Genomic DNA, 17500 nt, shown 5'->3' with positions numbered 1-17500 from the left:
CACGAAAGACGCCTCCCGCAACGCGGTAGTCGGGAAAGGCTATTCGGATAGTCGAGCAGAGTTGCGACAACACATCCCGCGGTGCCGTCTGGTTAGGCAAGGGTTTGAGAAACAGCATTCGCGGTAGACCGGCGCGGCCGGCGGACACCCACGCGGCGTGCCGCAATCGGATCGCGCGCTCGGCCTCCGTTGATTTCCTCTAGGTGGGTGATTCGGGGCGTCTCGGTCTCGCTGCCGTTCGGTCGCGCCAAGGCCTGCGGGGGCGGCGCGTAGCGCACGCTCTCGCGGCGGCCGAGGCGCTAGAGTGCGACCCGCAAGTGGGGAGGAACCGTCCACCCAACGCCGGCGCGAGCCGGGGCCGGTGGGGGCCCTACCAAGGCGGGTCATGAGTGCCAGTCGGTCAGTTCGGGAGAAGGGGAGGGTACTCGGAGGCCCGCCGGGAGCAGACGGGGGTCCGGAAGCTGAGGGGGGTGAAGGACGGCGGCCGGGAGCAGACGGCCGTCCCCGGGAGGGGGTGTTCGTTCACGTGCGGACGCCGGGAGCAGGCGGCCGTCACGCGATTCTGCCAACCGTTCCTACCGGCCTGTGTTTAAGGAGGCGGCCGGTCCTCCGTCCTTGGATGGATAAGATTCGCAGATTTTCGCCCGGCCTGTGTTTAAGGAGGCGGCCGGTTCCCTCCTTCCTTCCTTTCTTGGATGTATAACATTCGCAGATTTTCGCCCGGCCGGTGGTTTAAGGAGGCGGCCGGTCCTCCCTCCTTGGATGTATAACATTCGCAGATTTTCGCCCGGCCTATGTTTAGTGAGGCGACCGGTCCTCCCTCCTTGGATGTATAACATTCGCATATTTTCGCCCGGCCGGTGGTTTAAGGAGGCGGCCGGTCCTCCCTCCTTGGATGTATAACATTCGCAGATTTTCGCCCGGCCTATGTTTAGTGAGGCGACCGGTCCTCCGTGGAGAGCGACCCGCAAGTGGGGAGGAACCGTCCACCCAACGCCGGCGCGAGCCGGGGCCGGTGGGGGCCCTACCAAGGCGGGTCTCATTGCCTGTCGGTCAGTTCGGGAGAAGGTGGGGGTACTCGGAGGCCCGCCGGGAGCAGACGGGGGTCCGGAAGGTGAGGGGGTGAAGGACGGCGGTCGGGAGCAGACGGCCGTCCCCGGGAGGGGGTGTTCGTTCACGTGCGGACGCCGGGAGCAGGCGGCCGTCACGCAATTCTGCCAACCGTTCCCACCGGCCTGTGTTTAAGGAGGCGGCCGGTCCTCCACGAGAAGAATTCTGCCAAACGTTCCACCGGCCTGTGTTTAAGGAGGCGGCCGGTCCTCCCCGTCGTTCCGCCGGCTTGTGTTTAAGGAGGCGGCCGGTCCTCCACGAGAAGAATTCTGCCAAACGTTCCACCGGCCTGTGTTTAAGGAGGCGGCCGGTCCTCCCCGTCGTTCCGCCGGCTTGTGTTTAAGGAGGCGGCCGGTCCTCCACTATTCCTTCCTTGGATGGAAAGCATGTAGCACTTTGAAAATTTTCGAGCACTGTGACACTTTGAAAATTTTCGAGAGTTTTTGTACTTAGAAAATTTTTCGCTCTTGCACTTCCAGAGTGCTTTGCGGTAGCTCCTAGGTTCGCTGTCCGAGCATGTGAACACTTTTTGGGGGGGAACACATCGCTAGAGACACCAGCCGCCTGGTTCTCGGGGCCAAAACTTGTGTTCCCCACACTCGTTCTGACTATATTTTGCGATTTGGGGGTAAAGGTAATGAGTACAGTGACTAGGGGGACCAACTCATCGTACTCTGGCGCACCAACAGACCAAAGCTGGTACTGCACTTACCCCTGGTACCCCAACGCCTGGTACCTGACGGGCGAGAGGCTGATTTTTCGCTATTTGCGGCCGACCGAGGGAACCAGACAAAGCGGACACTTTACGGCGCAAGAGCCGTTGGCACTTAGAAATTTTTCGACAAAGTTGGCGCGAGCTCCAGAAGGAGAGGCTGATTTTTCGCTATTTGTGGCCGACCGAGGGAACCAGGCAAAGCGGACACTTTACGGCGCAAGAGCCGTTGGCACTTAGAAATTTTTTGACAAAGTTGGCGCGAGCTCCAGAAGGAGAGGCTGATTTTTCGCTATTTGTGGCCGACCGAGGGAACCAGGCAAAGCGGACACTTTACGGCGCAAGAGCCGTTGGCACTTAGAAAATATTCGCCAAAGTTGGCACGAGCTCCAGAAGGAGAGGCTGATTTTTCGCTATTTGTGGCCGACCGAGGGAACCAGACAAAGCGGACACATTACGGCGCAAGAGCCGTTGGCACTTAGAAAATATTCGCCAAAGTTGGCACGAGCTCCAGAAGGAGAGGCTGATTTTTTGCTATTTGTGGCCGACCGAGGGAACCAGACAAAGCGGACACATTACGGCGCAAGAGCCGTTGGCACTTGCGCGAGCTCCAGAAGGAGAGGCTGATTTTTCGCTATTTGTGGCCGACCGAGGGAACCAGACAAAGCGGACACTTTACGGCGCAAGAGCCGTTGGCACTTAGAAAATATTCGCCAAAGTTGGCGCGAGCTCCAGAAGGAGAGGCTGATTTTTCGCTATTTGTGGCCGACCGAGGGAACCAGGCAAAGCGGACACATTACGGCGCAAGAGCCGTTGGCACTTAGGCGAGCTCCAGAAGGAGAGGCTGATTTTTCGCTATTTGTGGCCGACCGAGGGAACCAGGCAAAGCGGACACATTACGGCGCAAGAGCCGTTGGCACTTAGGCGAGCTCCAGAAGGAGAGGCTGATTTTTCGCCGTTTGTGGCCGACCGAGGGAACCAGGCAAAGCGGACACATTACGGCGCAAGAGCCGTTGGCACTTAGGCGAGCTCCAGAAGGAGAGGCTGATTTTTCGCTATTTGTGGCCGACCGAGGGAACCAGGCAAAGCGGACACATTACGGCGCAAGAGCCGTTGGCACTTAGGCGAGCTCCAGAAGGAGAGGCTGATTTTTCGCCGTTTGTGGCCGACCGAGGGAACCAGGCAAAGCGGACACATTACGGCGCAAGAGCCGTTGGCACTTAGGCGAGCTCCAGAAGGAGAGGCTGATTTTTCGCTATTTGTGGCCGACCGAGGGAACCAGGCAAAGCGGACACATTACGGCGCAAGAGCCGTTGGCACTTAGGCGAGCTCCAGAAGGAGAGGCTGGTTTTTCGCTATTTGTGGCCGACCGAGGGAACCAGGCAAAGCGGACACATTACGGCGCAAGAGCCGTTGGCACTTAGAAAATATTCGCCAAAGTTGGCACGAGCTCCAGAAGGAGAGGCTGATTTTTCGCTATTTGTGGCCGACCGAGGGAACCAGGCAAAGCGGACACATTACGGCGCAAGAGCCGTTGGCACTTAGGCGAGCTCCAGAAGGAGAGGCTGATTTTTCGCCGTTCGTGGCCGACCGAGGGAACCAGGCAAAGCGGACACATTACGGCGCAAGAGCCGTTGGCACTTAGGCGAGCTCCAGAAGGAGAGGCTGATTTTTTCGCTATTTGTGGCCGACCGAGGGAACCAGGCAAAGCGGACACATTACGGCGCAAGAGCCGTTGGCACTTAGAAAATATTCGCCAAAGTTGGCACGAGCTCCAGAATGAGAGGCTGATTTTTCGCCGTTTGTGGCCGACCGAGGGAACCAGACAAAGCGGACACATTACGGCGCAAGAGCCGTTGGCACTTAGGCGAGCTCCAGAAGGAGAGGCTGATTTTTCGCTATTTGTGGCCGACCGAGGGAACCAGGCAAAGCGGACACTTTACGGCGCAAGAGCCGTTGGCACTTAGAAAATATTCGCCAAAGTTGGCGCGAGCTCCAGAAGGAGAGGCTGATTTTTCGCTATTTGTGGCCGACCGAGGGAACCAGGCAAAGCGGACACATTACGGCGCAAGAGCCGTTGGCACTTAGGCGAGCTCCAGAAGGAGAGGCTGATTTTTCGCTATTTGTGGCCGACCGAGGGAACCAGGCAAAGCGGACACATTACGGCGCAAGAGCCGTTGGCACTTAGGCGAGCTCCAGAAGGAGAGGCTGATTTTTCGCCGTTTGTGGCCGACCGAGGGAACCAGGCAAAGCGGACACATTACGGCGCAAGAGCCGTTGGCACTTAGGCGAGCTCCAGAAGGAGAGGCTGATTTTTCGCTATTTGTGGCCGACCGAGGGAACCAGGCAAAGCGGACACATTACGGCGCAAGAGCCGTTGGCACTTAGGCGAGCTCCAGAAGGAGAGGCTGATTTTTCGCCGTTTGTGGCCGACCGAGGGAACCAGGCAAAGCGGACACATTACGGCGCAAGAGCCGTTGGCACTTAGGCGAGCTCCAGAAGGAGAGGCTGATTTTTCGCTATTTGTGGCCGACCGAGGGAACCAGGCAAAGCGGACACATTACGGCGCAAGAGCCGTTGGCACTTAGGCGAGCTCCAGAAGGAGAGGCTGATTTTTCGCCGTTTGTGGCCGACCGAGGGAACCAGGCAAAGCGGACACATTACGGCGCAAGAGCCGTTGGCACTTAGGCGAGCTCCAGAAGGAGAGGCTGGTTTTTCGCTATTTGTGGCCGACCGAGGGAACCAGGCAAAGCGGACACATTACGGCGCAAGAGCCGTTGGCACTTAGAAAATATTCGCCAAAGTTGGCACGAGCTCCAGAAGGAGAGGCTGATTTTTCGCTATTTGTGGCCGACCGAGGGAACCAGGCAAAGCGGACACATTACGGCGCAAGAGCCGTTGGCACTTAGGCGAGCTCCAGAAGGAGAGGCTGATTTTTCGCCGTTCGTGGCCGACCGAGGGAACCAGGCAAAGCGGACACATTACGGCGCAAGAGCCGTTGGCACTTAGGCGAGCTCCAGAAGGAGAGGCTGATTTTTTCGCTATTTGTGGCCGACCGAGGGAACCAGGCAAAGCGGACACATTACGGCGCAAGAGCCGTTGGCACTTAGAAAATATTCGCCAAAGTTGGCACGAGCTCCAGAATGAGAGGCTGATTTTTCGCCGTTTGTGGCCGACCGAGGGAACCAGACAAAGCGGACACATTACGGCGCAAGAGCCGTTGGCACTTAGGCGAGCTCCAGAAGGAGAGGCTGATTTTTCGCTATTTGTGGCCGACCGAGGGAACCAGGCAAAGCGGACACTTTACGGCGCAAGAGCCGTTGGCACTTAGAAAATATTCGCCAAAGTTGGCGCGAGCTCCAGAAGGAGAGGCTGATTTTTCGCTATTTGTGGCCGACCGAGGGAACCAGGCAAAGCGGACACATTACGGCGCAAGAGCCGTTGGCACTTAGGCGAGCTCCAGAAGGAGAGGCTGATTTTTCGCTATTTGTGGCCGACCGAGGGAACCAGGCAAAGCGGACACATTACGGCGCAAGAGCCGTTGGCACTTAGAAAATATTTGCCAAAGTTGGTGCGAGCTCCAGAAGGAGAGGCTGATTTTTCGCCATTCGTGGCCGACCGAGGGAACCAGACAAAGCGGACACATTACGGCGCAAGAGCCGTTGGCACTTAGAAAATATTTGCCAAAGTTGGTGCGAGCTCCAGAAGGAGAGGCTGATTTTTCGCCATTCGTGGCCGACCGAGGGAACCAGACAAAGCGGACACATTACGGCGCAAGAGCCGTTGGCACTTAGAAAATATTTGCCAAAGTTGGTGCGAGCTCCAGAAGGAGAGGCTGATTTTTCGCCATTCGTGGCCGACCGAGGGAACCAGACAAAGCGGACACATTACGGCGCAAGAGCCGTTGGCACTTAGAAAATATTTGCCAAAGTTGGTGCGAGCTCCAGAAGGAGAGGCTGATTTTTCGCCATTCGTGGCCGACCGAGGGAACCAGACAAAGCGGACACATTACGGCGCAAGAGCCGTTGGCACTTAGAAAATATTTGCCAAAGTTGGTGCGAGCTCCAGAAGGAGAGGCTGATTTTTCGCCATTCGTGGCCGACCGAGGGAACCAGACAAAGCGGACACATTACGGCGCAAGAGCCGTTGGCACTTAGAAAATATTTGCCAAAGTTGGTGCGAGCTCCAGAAGGAGAGGCTGATTTTTCGCCATTCGTGGCCGACCGAGGGAACCAGACAAAGCGGACACATTACGGCGCAAGAGCCGTTGGCACTTATAAAATATTTGCCAAAGTTGGTGCGAGCTCCAGAAGGAGAGGCTGATTTTTCGCCATTCGTGGCCGACCGAGGGAACCAGACAAAGCGGACACATTACGGCGCAAGAGCCGTTGGCACTTAGAAAATATTTGCCAAAGTTGGTGCGAGCTCCAGAAGGAGAGGCTGATTTTTCGCCATTCGTGGCCGACCGAGGGAACCAGACAAAGCGGACACATTACGGCGCAAGAGCCGTTGGCACTTAGAAAATATTCGCCAAAGTTGGCGCGAGCTCCAGAAGGAGAGGCTGATTTTTCGCCGTTCGTGGCCGACCGAGGGAACCAGGCAAAGCGGACACATTACGGCGCAAGAGCCGTTGGCACTTAGAAAATATTCGCCAAAGTTGGCGCGAGCTCCAGAAGGAGAGGCTGATTTTTCGCCGTTCGTGGCCGACCGAGGGAACCAGGCAAAGCGGACACATTACGGCGCAAGAGCCGTTGGCACTTAGAAAATATTCGCCAAAGTTGGCGCGAGCTCCAGAAGGAGAGGCTGATTTTTCGCCGTTCGTGGCCGACCGAGGGAACCAGGCAAAGCGGACACATTACGGCGCAAGAGCCGTTGGCACTTAGAAAATATTCGCCAAAGTTGGCGCGAGCTCCAGAAGGAGAGGCTGATTTTTCGCCATTCGTGGCCGACCGAGGGAACCAGACAAAGCGGACAGCTTGTGCGGCAGCCCACGCTGGCACTTAGAAAATATTCTGAAATTCTCACCGACTTCCGTGGTGGAGAGGCCGAATTTTTGCGATTCGGGTCCGAAAGGAGAACCGTCGCAATTCGGACAGCTTGTGCGGCAGCCCACGCTGGCACTTAGAAAATATTCTGAAATTCTCACCGACCTCCGTGGTGGAGAGGCCGAATTTTCGACATTCGGATCCGACCGGGGAACCGTCGCCACTCGGACAAGTTGTGCGGCAGCCCACGCTGGCACTTAGAAAATATTCTGAAATTCTCACCGACCTCCGTGGTGGAGAGGCCGAATTTTCGACATTCGGATCCGACCGGGGAACCGTCGCCACTCGGACAAGTTGTGCGGCAGCCCACGCTCGCACTTAGAAAATATTCTGAAATTCTCACCGACCTCCGTGGTGGAGAGGCCGAATTTTCGACATTCGTGGCCGACCGGGGAACCGTCGCCACTCGGACAACTTGTGCGGCAGCCCTCGGTGATTTTAGGACCGCTTTTTCACCCTCGCTGTCCGACCGGAGAACCGTCGTAGCTCGGACAGTTCGTGTGCCAGCATCCGCTGGCACTTAGAAAATTTTAAAAAAGAAAAAAATAGTCTTCTGCATATACGTTCTGACTATATTTTGCGATTAGGGGGTAAAGGTAATGAGTACAGTGACTAGGGGGACCAACTCATCGTACTCTGGCGCACCAACACGCCAAGGTTGGTACTGCACTTAGGCTGATTTTTGCGCTATTCGCGGCCGACCGGGGAACCAGCGCGGAGCGGACACATTACGGCGAATGAGCCGTTGGCACTTAGAAAATTTTTGAGCTTTTTTCGAACTTCCGTGAGGCTGATTTTGCGCTATTCGCGGCCGACCGGGGAACCAGCGCGGAGCGGACACATTACGGCGAATGAGCCGTTGGCACTTAGAAAATTTTTGAGCTTTTTTCGGACTTCCGTGTGGAGCTTTGGGGCCGTTCCGCCTAACTTTTTATGCCCGATTAGGCTTCCAGGGAGGCGGCTAAGCATTATTGACCAATCATGGAGCTTTTTTGGGACTTCCGTGTGGAGCTTTGGGGCCGTTCCGCCTAGCTTTTTATGCCCGATTAGGCTTCCAGGGAGGCGGCTAAGCATTATTGACCAATCATGGAGCTTTTTTGGGACTTCCGTGTGGAGCTTTGGGGCCGTTCCGCCTAGCTTTTTATGCCCGATTAGGCTTCCAGGGAGGCGGCTAAGCATTATTGACCAATCATGGAGCTTTTTTGGGACTTCCGTGTGGAGCTTTGGGGCCGTTCCGCCTAGCTTTTTATGCCCGATTAGGCTTCCAGGGAGGCGGCTAAGCATTATTGACCAATCATGGAGCTTTTTTGGGACTTCCGTGTGGAGCTTTGGGGCCGTTCCGCCTAGCTTTTTATGCCCGATTAGGCTTCCAGGGAGGCGGCTAAGCATTATTGACCAATCATGGAGCTTTTTTGGGACTTCCGTGTGGAGCTTTGGGGCCGTTCCGCCTAACTTTTTATGCCCGATTAGGCTTCCAGGGAGGCGGCTAAGCATTATTGACCAATCATGGAGCTTTTTTGGGACTTCCGTGTGGAGCTTTGGGGCCGTTCCGCCTAGCTTTTTATGCCCGATTAGGCTTCCAGGGAGGCGGCTAAGCATTATTGACCAATCATGGAGCTTTTTTGGGACTTCCAGCCGGTGCTTTGGGGGCCTTCCCCCTCACTTTCTACGCCCGATTGGGCTTCCAGGGACGCGGCTAAGCATTTTTAACAGAAATGGAGCTTTTTGAGGACCTCCACACGGAGCTCCAGGGCCGGTCCGCCTCACTTTTTACGCCCGATTACGCTTCCAGGGACGCGGCTAAGCATTTTTGACCAATCATGGAGCTTTTTTGGGACTTCCAGCCGGTGCTTTGGGGGCCTTCCCCCTCACTTTCTACGCCCGATTGGGCTTCCAGGGACGCGGCTAAGCATTTTTAACAGAAATGGAGCTTTTTGAGGACCTCCACACGGAGCTCCAGGGCCGGTCCGCCTCACTTTTTACGCCCGATTACGCTTCCAGGGACGCGGCTAAGCATTTTTGACCAATCATGGAGCTTTTTTGGGACTTCCAGCCGGTGCTTTGGGGGCCTTCCCCCTCACTTTCTACGCCCGATTGGGCTTCCAGGGACGCGGCTAAGCATTTTTAACAGAAATGGAGCTTTTTGAGGACCTCCACACGGAGCTCCAGGGCCGGTCCGCCTCACTTTTTACGCCCGATTACGCTTCCAGGGACGCGGCTAAGCATTTTTAACACGTTATGGAGCTTTTTGAGGACCTCCACACGGAGCTCCAGGGCCGGTCCGCCTCACTTTTTACGCCCGATTAGATTTGCATAATAATTTGGAACACGGTGCCGTGTTCCAAATTATTATGCGGGCTGGTGCTTGGGGCTGGCGTCCGCCTATAGTGGTTTAATTTCGGGAGGAAGATTCATTTTCGTCCCAAGCCCGCCGCTGGAGAAAATCTTAGGTACCAGGAGTGGATTTTTTTTGTCCACTCAGGAGGGGGACGTTGACTGGTTCGGTGTCCGGGGGAAAGTGCTCTTTTCTCGGCCAGGAGAAAGATGAGACTCCGAGCCCGCCGCTGGAGAAAATTTTAGGTACCAGGAGCGGATTTTTTTTTCTCCAGGGGCGTTCCGCCTAACATTTTACGCCCGATTACGCTTCCAGGGACGCGGCTAAGCATTTTTAACACGTTATGGAGCTTTTTGAGGACCTCCACACGGAGCTCCAGGGCCGGTCCGCCTCACTTTTTACGCCCGATTACGCTTCCAGGGACGCGGCTAAGCATTTTTGACCAATCATGGAGCTTTTTTGGGACTTCCAGCCGGTGCTTTGGGGGCCTTCCCCCTCACTTTCTACGCCCGATTGGGCTTCCAGGGACGCGGCTAAGCATTTTTAACAGAAATGGAGCTTTTTGCGGAGCTCCAGCCGGTGCCACCGGCAGGCCGTGCACGCGGACGAGATGACCGAAAAAAGCTCCAGGAGAGCGGATGGACGCTTTTTAAGCACCGAGGCGGAGATCGCGGAGCTTTAATAGACTTCCAGCGGGCCCAAAGCGGCCAGGCAGACGGCGCAGCGCGACCTGGTACCTCGCACGGGACGCATCGCCCCCCCCGCGCACAGTTCCAGGGGGCCGGGATGACGTTTCAAAGCTGCCGCTGCAGCTGCGGCGGGGAGTGGCCTCCCTCCGGTGGACACGACGAGTAAATGACACCGGCCGCTGACGCAAACCCACGCCCGGCAGGAGAGCTCGGAAGGCGGCTAAGATTTCAAGGAAGACCCCCCCTGCGCAGACCTCCACTAGGCCGGGATGACTGTTCAGCTGTGGCGGGGAGTGGCCTCCCTCCGGTCGGCACGACGAGTAAATGACACCGGCCGCTGACGCAAACCCACGCCGGACAGGAGAGCTCGGAAGGCGGCTAAGATTTCAAGGAAGACCCCCCCTGCGCAGACCTCCACTAGGCCAGGATGACTTTTCAAAGCTGCCTCTGCAGCTGCGGCGGGGAGTTGCCTCCCTCCGGTGGACACGACGAGTAAATACACCAGCACTTGCTCTTAGATTTGTTTCTTTTTTCTTTCTTTTAGCTTCCATAATGTTACCGGGCGCTGACGCAAACCCACGCCGGGCAGGAGAGCTCGGAAGGCGGCTAAGATTTCAAGGAAGACCCCCCCTGCGCAGACCTCCACTAGGCCGGGATGACTGTTCAGCTGCGGCGGGGAGTGGCCTCCCTCCGGTCGGCACGACGAGTAAATGACACCGGCCGCTGACGCAAACCCACGCCCGGCAGGAGAGCTCGGAAGGCGGCTAAGATTTCAAGGAAGACCCCCCCTGCGCAGACCTCCACTAGGCCGGGATGACTGTTCAGCTGCGGCGGGGAGTGGCCTCCCTCCGGTCGGCACGACGAGTAAATGACACCGGCCGCTGACGCAAACCCACGCCCGGCAGGAGAGCTCGGAAGGCGGCTAAGATTTCAAGGAAGACCCCCCCTGCGCAGACCTCCACTATGCCGGGATGACTGTTCAGCTGCGGCGGGGAGTGGCCTCCCTCCGGTCGGCACGACGAGTAAATGACACCGGCCGCTGACGCAAACCCACGCCCGGCAGGAGAGCTCGGAAGGCGGCTAAGATTTCAAGGAAGACCCCCCCTGCGCAGACCTCCACTAGGCCGGGATGACTGTTCAGCTGCGGCGGGGAGTGGCCTCCCTCCGGTCGGCACGACGAGTAAATGACACCGGCCGCTGACGCAAACCCACGCCCGGCAGGAGAGCTCGGAAGGCGGCTAAGATTTCAAGGAAGACCCCCCCTGCGCAGACCTCCACTAGGCCGGGATGACTGTTCAGCTGCGGCGGGGAGTGGCCTCCCTCCGGTCGGCACGACGAGTAAATGACACCGGCCGCTGACGCAAACCCACGCCCGGCAGGAGAGCTCGGAAGGCGGCTAAGATTTCAAGGAAGACCCCCCCTGCGCAGACCTCCACTAGGCCGGGATGACTGTTCAGCTGCGGCGGGGAGTGGCCTCCCTCCGGTCGGCACGACGAGTAAATGACACCGGCCGCTGACGCAAACCCACGCCCGGCAGGAGAGCTCGGAAGGCGGCTAAGATTTCAAGGAAGACCCCCCCTGCGCAGACCTCCACTAGGCCGGGATGACTGTTCAGCTGCGGCGGGGAGTGGCCTCCCTCCGGTCGGCACGACGAGTAAATGACACCGGCCGCTGACGCAAACCCACGCCCGGCAGGAGAGCTCGGAAGGCGGCTAAGATTTCAAGGAAGACCCCCCCTGCGCAGACCTCCACTAGGCCGGGATGACTGTTCAGCTGCGGCGGGGAGTGGCCTCCCTCCGGTCGGCACGACGAGTAAATGACACCGGCCGCTGACGCAAACCCACGCCCGGCAGGAGAGCTCGGAAGGCGGCTAAGATTTCAAGGAAGACCCCCCCTGCGCAGACCTCCACTAGGCCGGGATGACTGTTCAGCTGCGGCGGGGAGTGGCCTCCCTCCGGTCGGCACGACGAGTAAAGCTATTTAGGAAAATCTGAGATAAATATCACTTGCATAATAATTTGGAACACGGTCCCGTGTTCCAAATTATTATGCAAAATGTATTTAGACACCAGCAATCGCACTTAGATTTGTTTCTTTTTTCTTTCTTTTAGCTTCCATAATGTTACCGGGCGCTGACGCAAACCCACGCCGGGCAGGAGAGCTCAAAAGCCGGGTAACATTTCAAGGAAGCTATTTAGGAAAATCTGAGATAAATATCCTTTGCATAATAATTTGGAACACGGTCCCGTGTTCCAAATTATTATGCAAAATGTATTTAAGTGTCATAAAGATTACATTTTTTGTTTTTCAAGTACTGAAATCACCCTCAGTCATGGTACAGTCCATGGTAGTCTGCCAGGTGAGCGCAATTGTAGTAATTAACAAGTCTATTTAAGTTCCGCGTTTTTAAGCGTTCGGCCATTTCGTTCAACCATGGGGAGGAAAAAGGATCTCTCTGCTGTCGAGAAGCGTGAAATCGTTCGATGCCTTGGACAAGGTATGCAGACATTCGATATTGCACGAAAGCTTAAGCGCGACCATCGAACTTTGAAGAAATTCGTCGCTGATTCGGAGCAAACGCGCGTTCGTGCAGACAAAGGCACGACAAGGAAGGTTTCTGCAAGACAAACAAATCGAATCAAGAGGGCGGCTGCAAGCATGCCACTAAAGACGAGCAAACAAATATTCGACGCTGCTGGTGCCAGTGAAGTCCCACGAACGACGAGGTGCAGGATCCTCCAGAGGCTTGCAGTTGTGCGGAAACCCTCCATTCGGCCACCCCTGAACAACGCGAACAAGCAGAAACGGCTGCAGTGGGCCCAGACTTACATGAAGACAAATTTTCAGACAGTCCTGTTCACCGACGAGTGCCGTGCAACCTTGGATGGGCCAGGTAGGGTTTTTTAAGTTTTTCCTTGCACTTTTGAGAGCTCAGGGGATGCTTTGAGAATAATTGTCAATTTCTGTCTATGTGAAGCCCTTTGAGACTGCTTGTGATTTAGGGCTATACAAATAAACTTGATTTGACTTGACTTTACAGATGGATGGAGTCGTGGATGGTTGGTGGACGGCCACGATAGCCCAACAAGGCTGCGGCGTCAGCAGGGAGGTGGCGGAGTGATGTTTTGGGCCGGAATCATGGGGAGAGAGCTGCTTGGCCCCTTTAGGGTCCCTGAAGGCGTCAAAATTACGTCTGTTAACTACGTGGAATTTCTGACTCAACACTTCTGTCCATGGTACAACAGGAAGAACCGTGCTTTCCGTCAAAAGATCATCTTCATGCATGACAATGCACCATCTCATGCTGCAAGAAATACGTCAACGTCTTTGGCATCTATGGGAATAAAGGGAGAGAAACTGATGGTGTGGCCCCCATGCTCCCCTGACCTCAATCCTATTGAAAACTTGTGGAGCATCGTCAAGCAGAAAATCTACGAAGGTGGGAGGCAGTTCAATTCCAAAGAGCAGCTCTGGCAGGCTATTCTTAGATCCTGCCAAGAAATTCAACCAGAAACTGTACAAAAACTCACAAGTTCAGTGGATGGAAGAATCGTGAAGCTGCTGTTGAACAAAGGGTCCTATGTTAAAATGTAACTTTGTTTTTTATTGAAATAAAGGGTCCTATGTTAAAATGTAACTTGTTTGTCTTTTCTTTGAAATAGCTTTTGATTTCAGTAAATATGACCTCCTAATGCTGTAAATTCTTAAGATGGGCATTTCAGTTCATAAAAACCTATAAAATGTTATAAAACTCTGTTGTGCGTAATAATGTGGAACAGTGCATTTTAAGTTTTTTATTTTTTAAAAATTCTGTGATCATTCGGAGGTTTGTTCAATAAAATTAGAATTCATCAAAATAATGGTTGATGACTTGAAAATTATGCTGACTCATTTTGCATCGACTATTTAGGAAAATCTGAGATAAATGTCACTTGCATAATAATTTGGAACACGGTGTAAGTGCGATTGCTGGTGTATTTACTCGTCGTGTCCACCGGAGGACGGCAAATCCCCGCCGCAGCTGCAGCGGCAGCGCTTAAATGTCTTCCCGGCCGCCTGGAACTCTGCACGGGGCGTGTTTCGTCCCGCGCAGCGGTACCAGATCGCGCTGCGCCGTCAGCCGAGCCGCGCGCGGTCCGCTGGAAGTCTACACTGTGTTCCAAATTATTATGCAAATTGTATTTATGTGTCATAAAGATTACATTTTTTGTTTTTCAATTAAACTCATGGATGGTATTACGTGTCAGGGCTCTTTGGATCACTGAGATCAATCTCAGACACCGGGGATCATTACCGGCCAGTTGAGCCCAAATTAAGGAAAAACTACTTAAGAATGGTGTTCCACATTATTAAGCAGATAATTTGAAGTTCGCTTTGAGCAGTGGCGGACGCCAACCCACGACCGGTGGGAGAGCTCGGAGGGCGGATGGGCTTTCAAGGAAGCCCCCCAGGCCGGTCCCACTCGCACTTAGAATTTTTTTTTTTTTTTGGCTTCCATAATGTACCGGGCGCGGACGCGAAACCCACGCCGGGCAGGAGAGCTCGAAAGGCGGATAAGCATTCAAGGAAGCACCGTCTGGAGCTTCAGAGCCGTTCCGCCTAACATTTTACGCCCGATTGGGGTTCCAGGGAGGCGGGTAAGCATTTTTAACCAACCATGGAGCTTTTCTCGGACTTCCGTCTGGAGCTTCAGAGCCGTTCCGCCTAACATTTTACGCCCGATTGGGGTTCCAGGGAGGCGGGTAAGCATTTTTAACCAACCATGGAGCTTTTCTCGGACTTCCGTCTGGAGCTTCAGAGCCGTTCCGCCTAACATTTTACGCCCGATTGGGGTTCCAGGGAGGCGGGTAAGCATTTTTAACCAACCATGGAGCTTTTCTCGGACTTCCGTCTGGAGCTTCAGAGCCGTTCCGCCTGACTTTTAACGTAGAGTACCGGGCGCAAACCACTAACTCAAGCCCGGCATGGCAGCTCGAAAGGCGGCTAAGCATTCAAGGAAGCGACGCCGGCCGGTCCGCGGGCCAAATAGGGTCCAGTAAAGTACCGGGCGCAAACCACTAACTCAAGCCCGGCATGGCAGCTCGAAAGGCGGCTAAGCATTCAAGGAAGCGACGCCGGCCGGTCCGCGGGCCAAATAGGGTCCAGTAAAGTACCGGGCGCAAACCACTAACTCAAGCCCGGCATGGCAGCTCGAAAGGCGGCTAAGCATTCAAGGAAGCGACGCCGGCCGGTCCGCGGGCCAAATAGGGTCCAGTAAAGTACCGGGCGCAAACCACTAACTCAAGCCCGGCATGGCAGCTCGAAAGGCGGCTAAGCATTCAAGGAAGCGACGCCGGCCGGTCCGCGGGCCAAATAGGGTCCAGTAAAGTACCGGGCGCAAACCACTAACTCAAGCCCGGCATGGCAGCTCGAAAGGCGGCTAAGCATTCAAGGAAGCGACGCCGGCCGGTCCGCGGGCCAAATAGGGTCCAGTAAAGTACCGGGCGCAAACCACTAACTCAAGCCCGGCATGGCAGCTCGAAAGGCGGCTAAGCATTCAAGGAAGCGACGCCGGCCGGTCCGCGGGCCAAATAGGGTCCAGTAAAGTACCGGGCGCGGCCACTAACTCAAGCCCGGCATGGCAGCTCGAAAGGCGGCTAAGCATTCAAGGAAGCGACGCCGGCCGGTCCGCGGGCCAAATAGGGTCCAGTAAAGTACCGGGCGCGGCCACTAACGCCTTGTGGCGGTCGCCTTGTGGCGGTCGGGGGGTGGCGGTCGGGGCTGGCGCTTGGGGCCGGTGGCGGTCGCCTTGTGGCGGTCGCCTTGTGGCGGTCGGGGGGTGGCGGTCGGGGCTGGCGCTTGGGGCCAGTGGCGGTCGCCTTGTGGCGGTCGCCTTGTGGCGGTCGCCTTGTGGCGGTCGCCTTGTGGCGGTCGCCTTGTGGCGGTCGGGGGGTGGCGGTCGGGGCTGGCGCTTGGGGCCAGTGGCGGTCGCCTTGTGGCGGTCGCCTTGTGGCGGTCGCCTTGTGGCGGTCGCCTTGTGGCGGTCGCCTTGTGGCGGTCGGGGCTGGCGCTTGGGGCCGGTGGCGGTCGCCTTGTGGCGGTCGCCTTGTGGCGGTCGCCTTGTGGCGGTCGCCTTGTGGCGGTCGCCTTGTGGCGGTCGCCTTGTGGCGGTCGGGGGGTGGCGGTCGGGGCTGGCGCTTGGGGCCAGTGGCGGTCGCCTTGTGGCGGTCGCCTTGTGGCGGTCGCCTTGTGGCGGTCGCCTTGTGGCGGTCGCCTTGTGGCGGTCGCCTTGTGGCGGTCGCCTTGTGGCGGTCGGGGGGTGGCGGTCGGGGCTGGCGCTTGGGGCCGGTGGCGGTCGCCTTGTGGCGGTCGCCTTGTGGCGGTCGGGGGGTGGCGGTCGGGGCTGGCGCTTGGGGCCGGTGGCGGTCGCCTTGTGGCGGTCGCCTTGTGGCGGTCGCCTTGTGGCGGTCGGGGGGGTGGCGGTCGGGGCTGGCGCTTGGGGCCGGTGGCGGTCGCCTTGTGGCGGTCGCCTTGTGGCGGTCGCCTTGTGGCGGTCGCCTTGTGGCGGTCGGGGGGTGGCGGTCGGGGCTGGCGCTTGGGGCCGGTGGCGGTCGCCTTGTGGCGGTCGCCTTGTGGCGGTCGCCTTGTGGCGGTCGGGGGGTGGCGGTCGGGGCTGGCGCTTGGGGCTGGCGTCCGCCAATAGTGGTTTAATTTCGGGAGGAAGATTGATTTTCGTCCCAAGCCCGCCGCTGGAGAAAATTTTAGGTACCAGGAGTGGATTTTTTTTGTCCACTCAGGAGGGGGACGTTGGCTGGTTTGGTGTCCGGGGGAAAGTGCTCTTTTCTCGGCCAGGAGAAAGATTAGACTCCCAGCCCGCCGCTGGAGAAAATTCTAGGTACCAGGAGTGGATTTTTTTTGTCCACTCAGGAGGGGGACGTGCTTTGTTGTCCGGGGGAAAGTGCTCTTTTCTCGGCCAGGAGAAAGATTAGACTCCCAGCCCGCCGCTGGAGAAAATCTTAGGTACCAGGAGTGGATTTTTTTTGTCCACTCAGGAGGGGGACGTGCTTTGTTGTCCGGGGAGAGTGCTCTTTTCTCGGCCAGGAGAAAGATTAGACTCCCAGCCCGCCGCTGGAGAAAATTCTAGGTACCAGGAGTGGATTTTTTTTTGTCCACTCAGGAGGGGGACGTGCTTTGTTGTTCGGGGAGAGTGCTCTTTTCTCGGCCAGGAGAAAGATTAGACTCCCAGCCCGCCGCTGGAGAAAATTCTAGGTACCAGGAGTGGATTTTTTTTGTCCACTCAGGAGGGGGACGTGCTTTGTTGTCCGGGGAGAGTGCCTGGTCCCCGGACCAGCCTCTTAGGCGCGCCCGCTGTCATTCTCCGGAGATTAAGTTATACTAAGGGGAGGCTGCCTCCTCCCGCCTGCTGCCCGAGGATGCTGCCTCATCCCCGGACTGGCCTCTTGCGCGCGCCCGCTGTCATTCTCCGGAGACTAAGTTATACTAAGGGGAGGCTGCCTCCTCCCGCCTGCTGCCCGAGGATGCTGCCTCATCCCCGGACTGGCCTCTTGCGCGCGCCCGCTGTCATTCTCCGGAGACTAAGTTATACTAAGGGGAGGCTGCCTCCTCCCGC

This window comes from Syngnathus typhle, linkage group LG17 (genome assembly GCF_033458585.1).
Source record: "Syngnathus typhle isolate RoL2023-S1 ecotype Sweden linkage group LG17, RoL_Styp_1.0, whole genome shotgun sequence".
In the NCBI taxonomy this organism is placed as follows: domain Eukaryota; kingdom Metazoa; phylum Chordata; class Actinopteri; order Syngnathiformes; family Syngnathidae; genus Syngnathus; species Syngnathus typhle.
Note: the sequence above shows the minus strand (reverse complement) of the source record.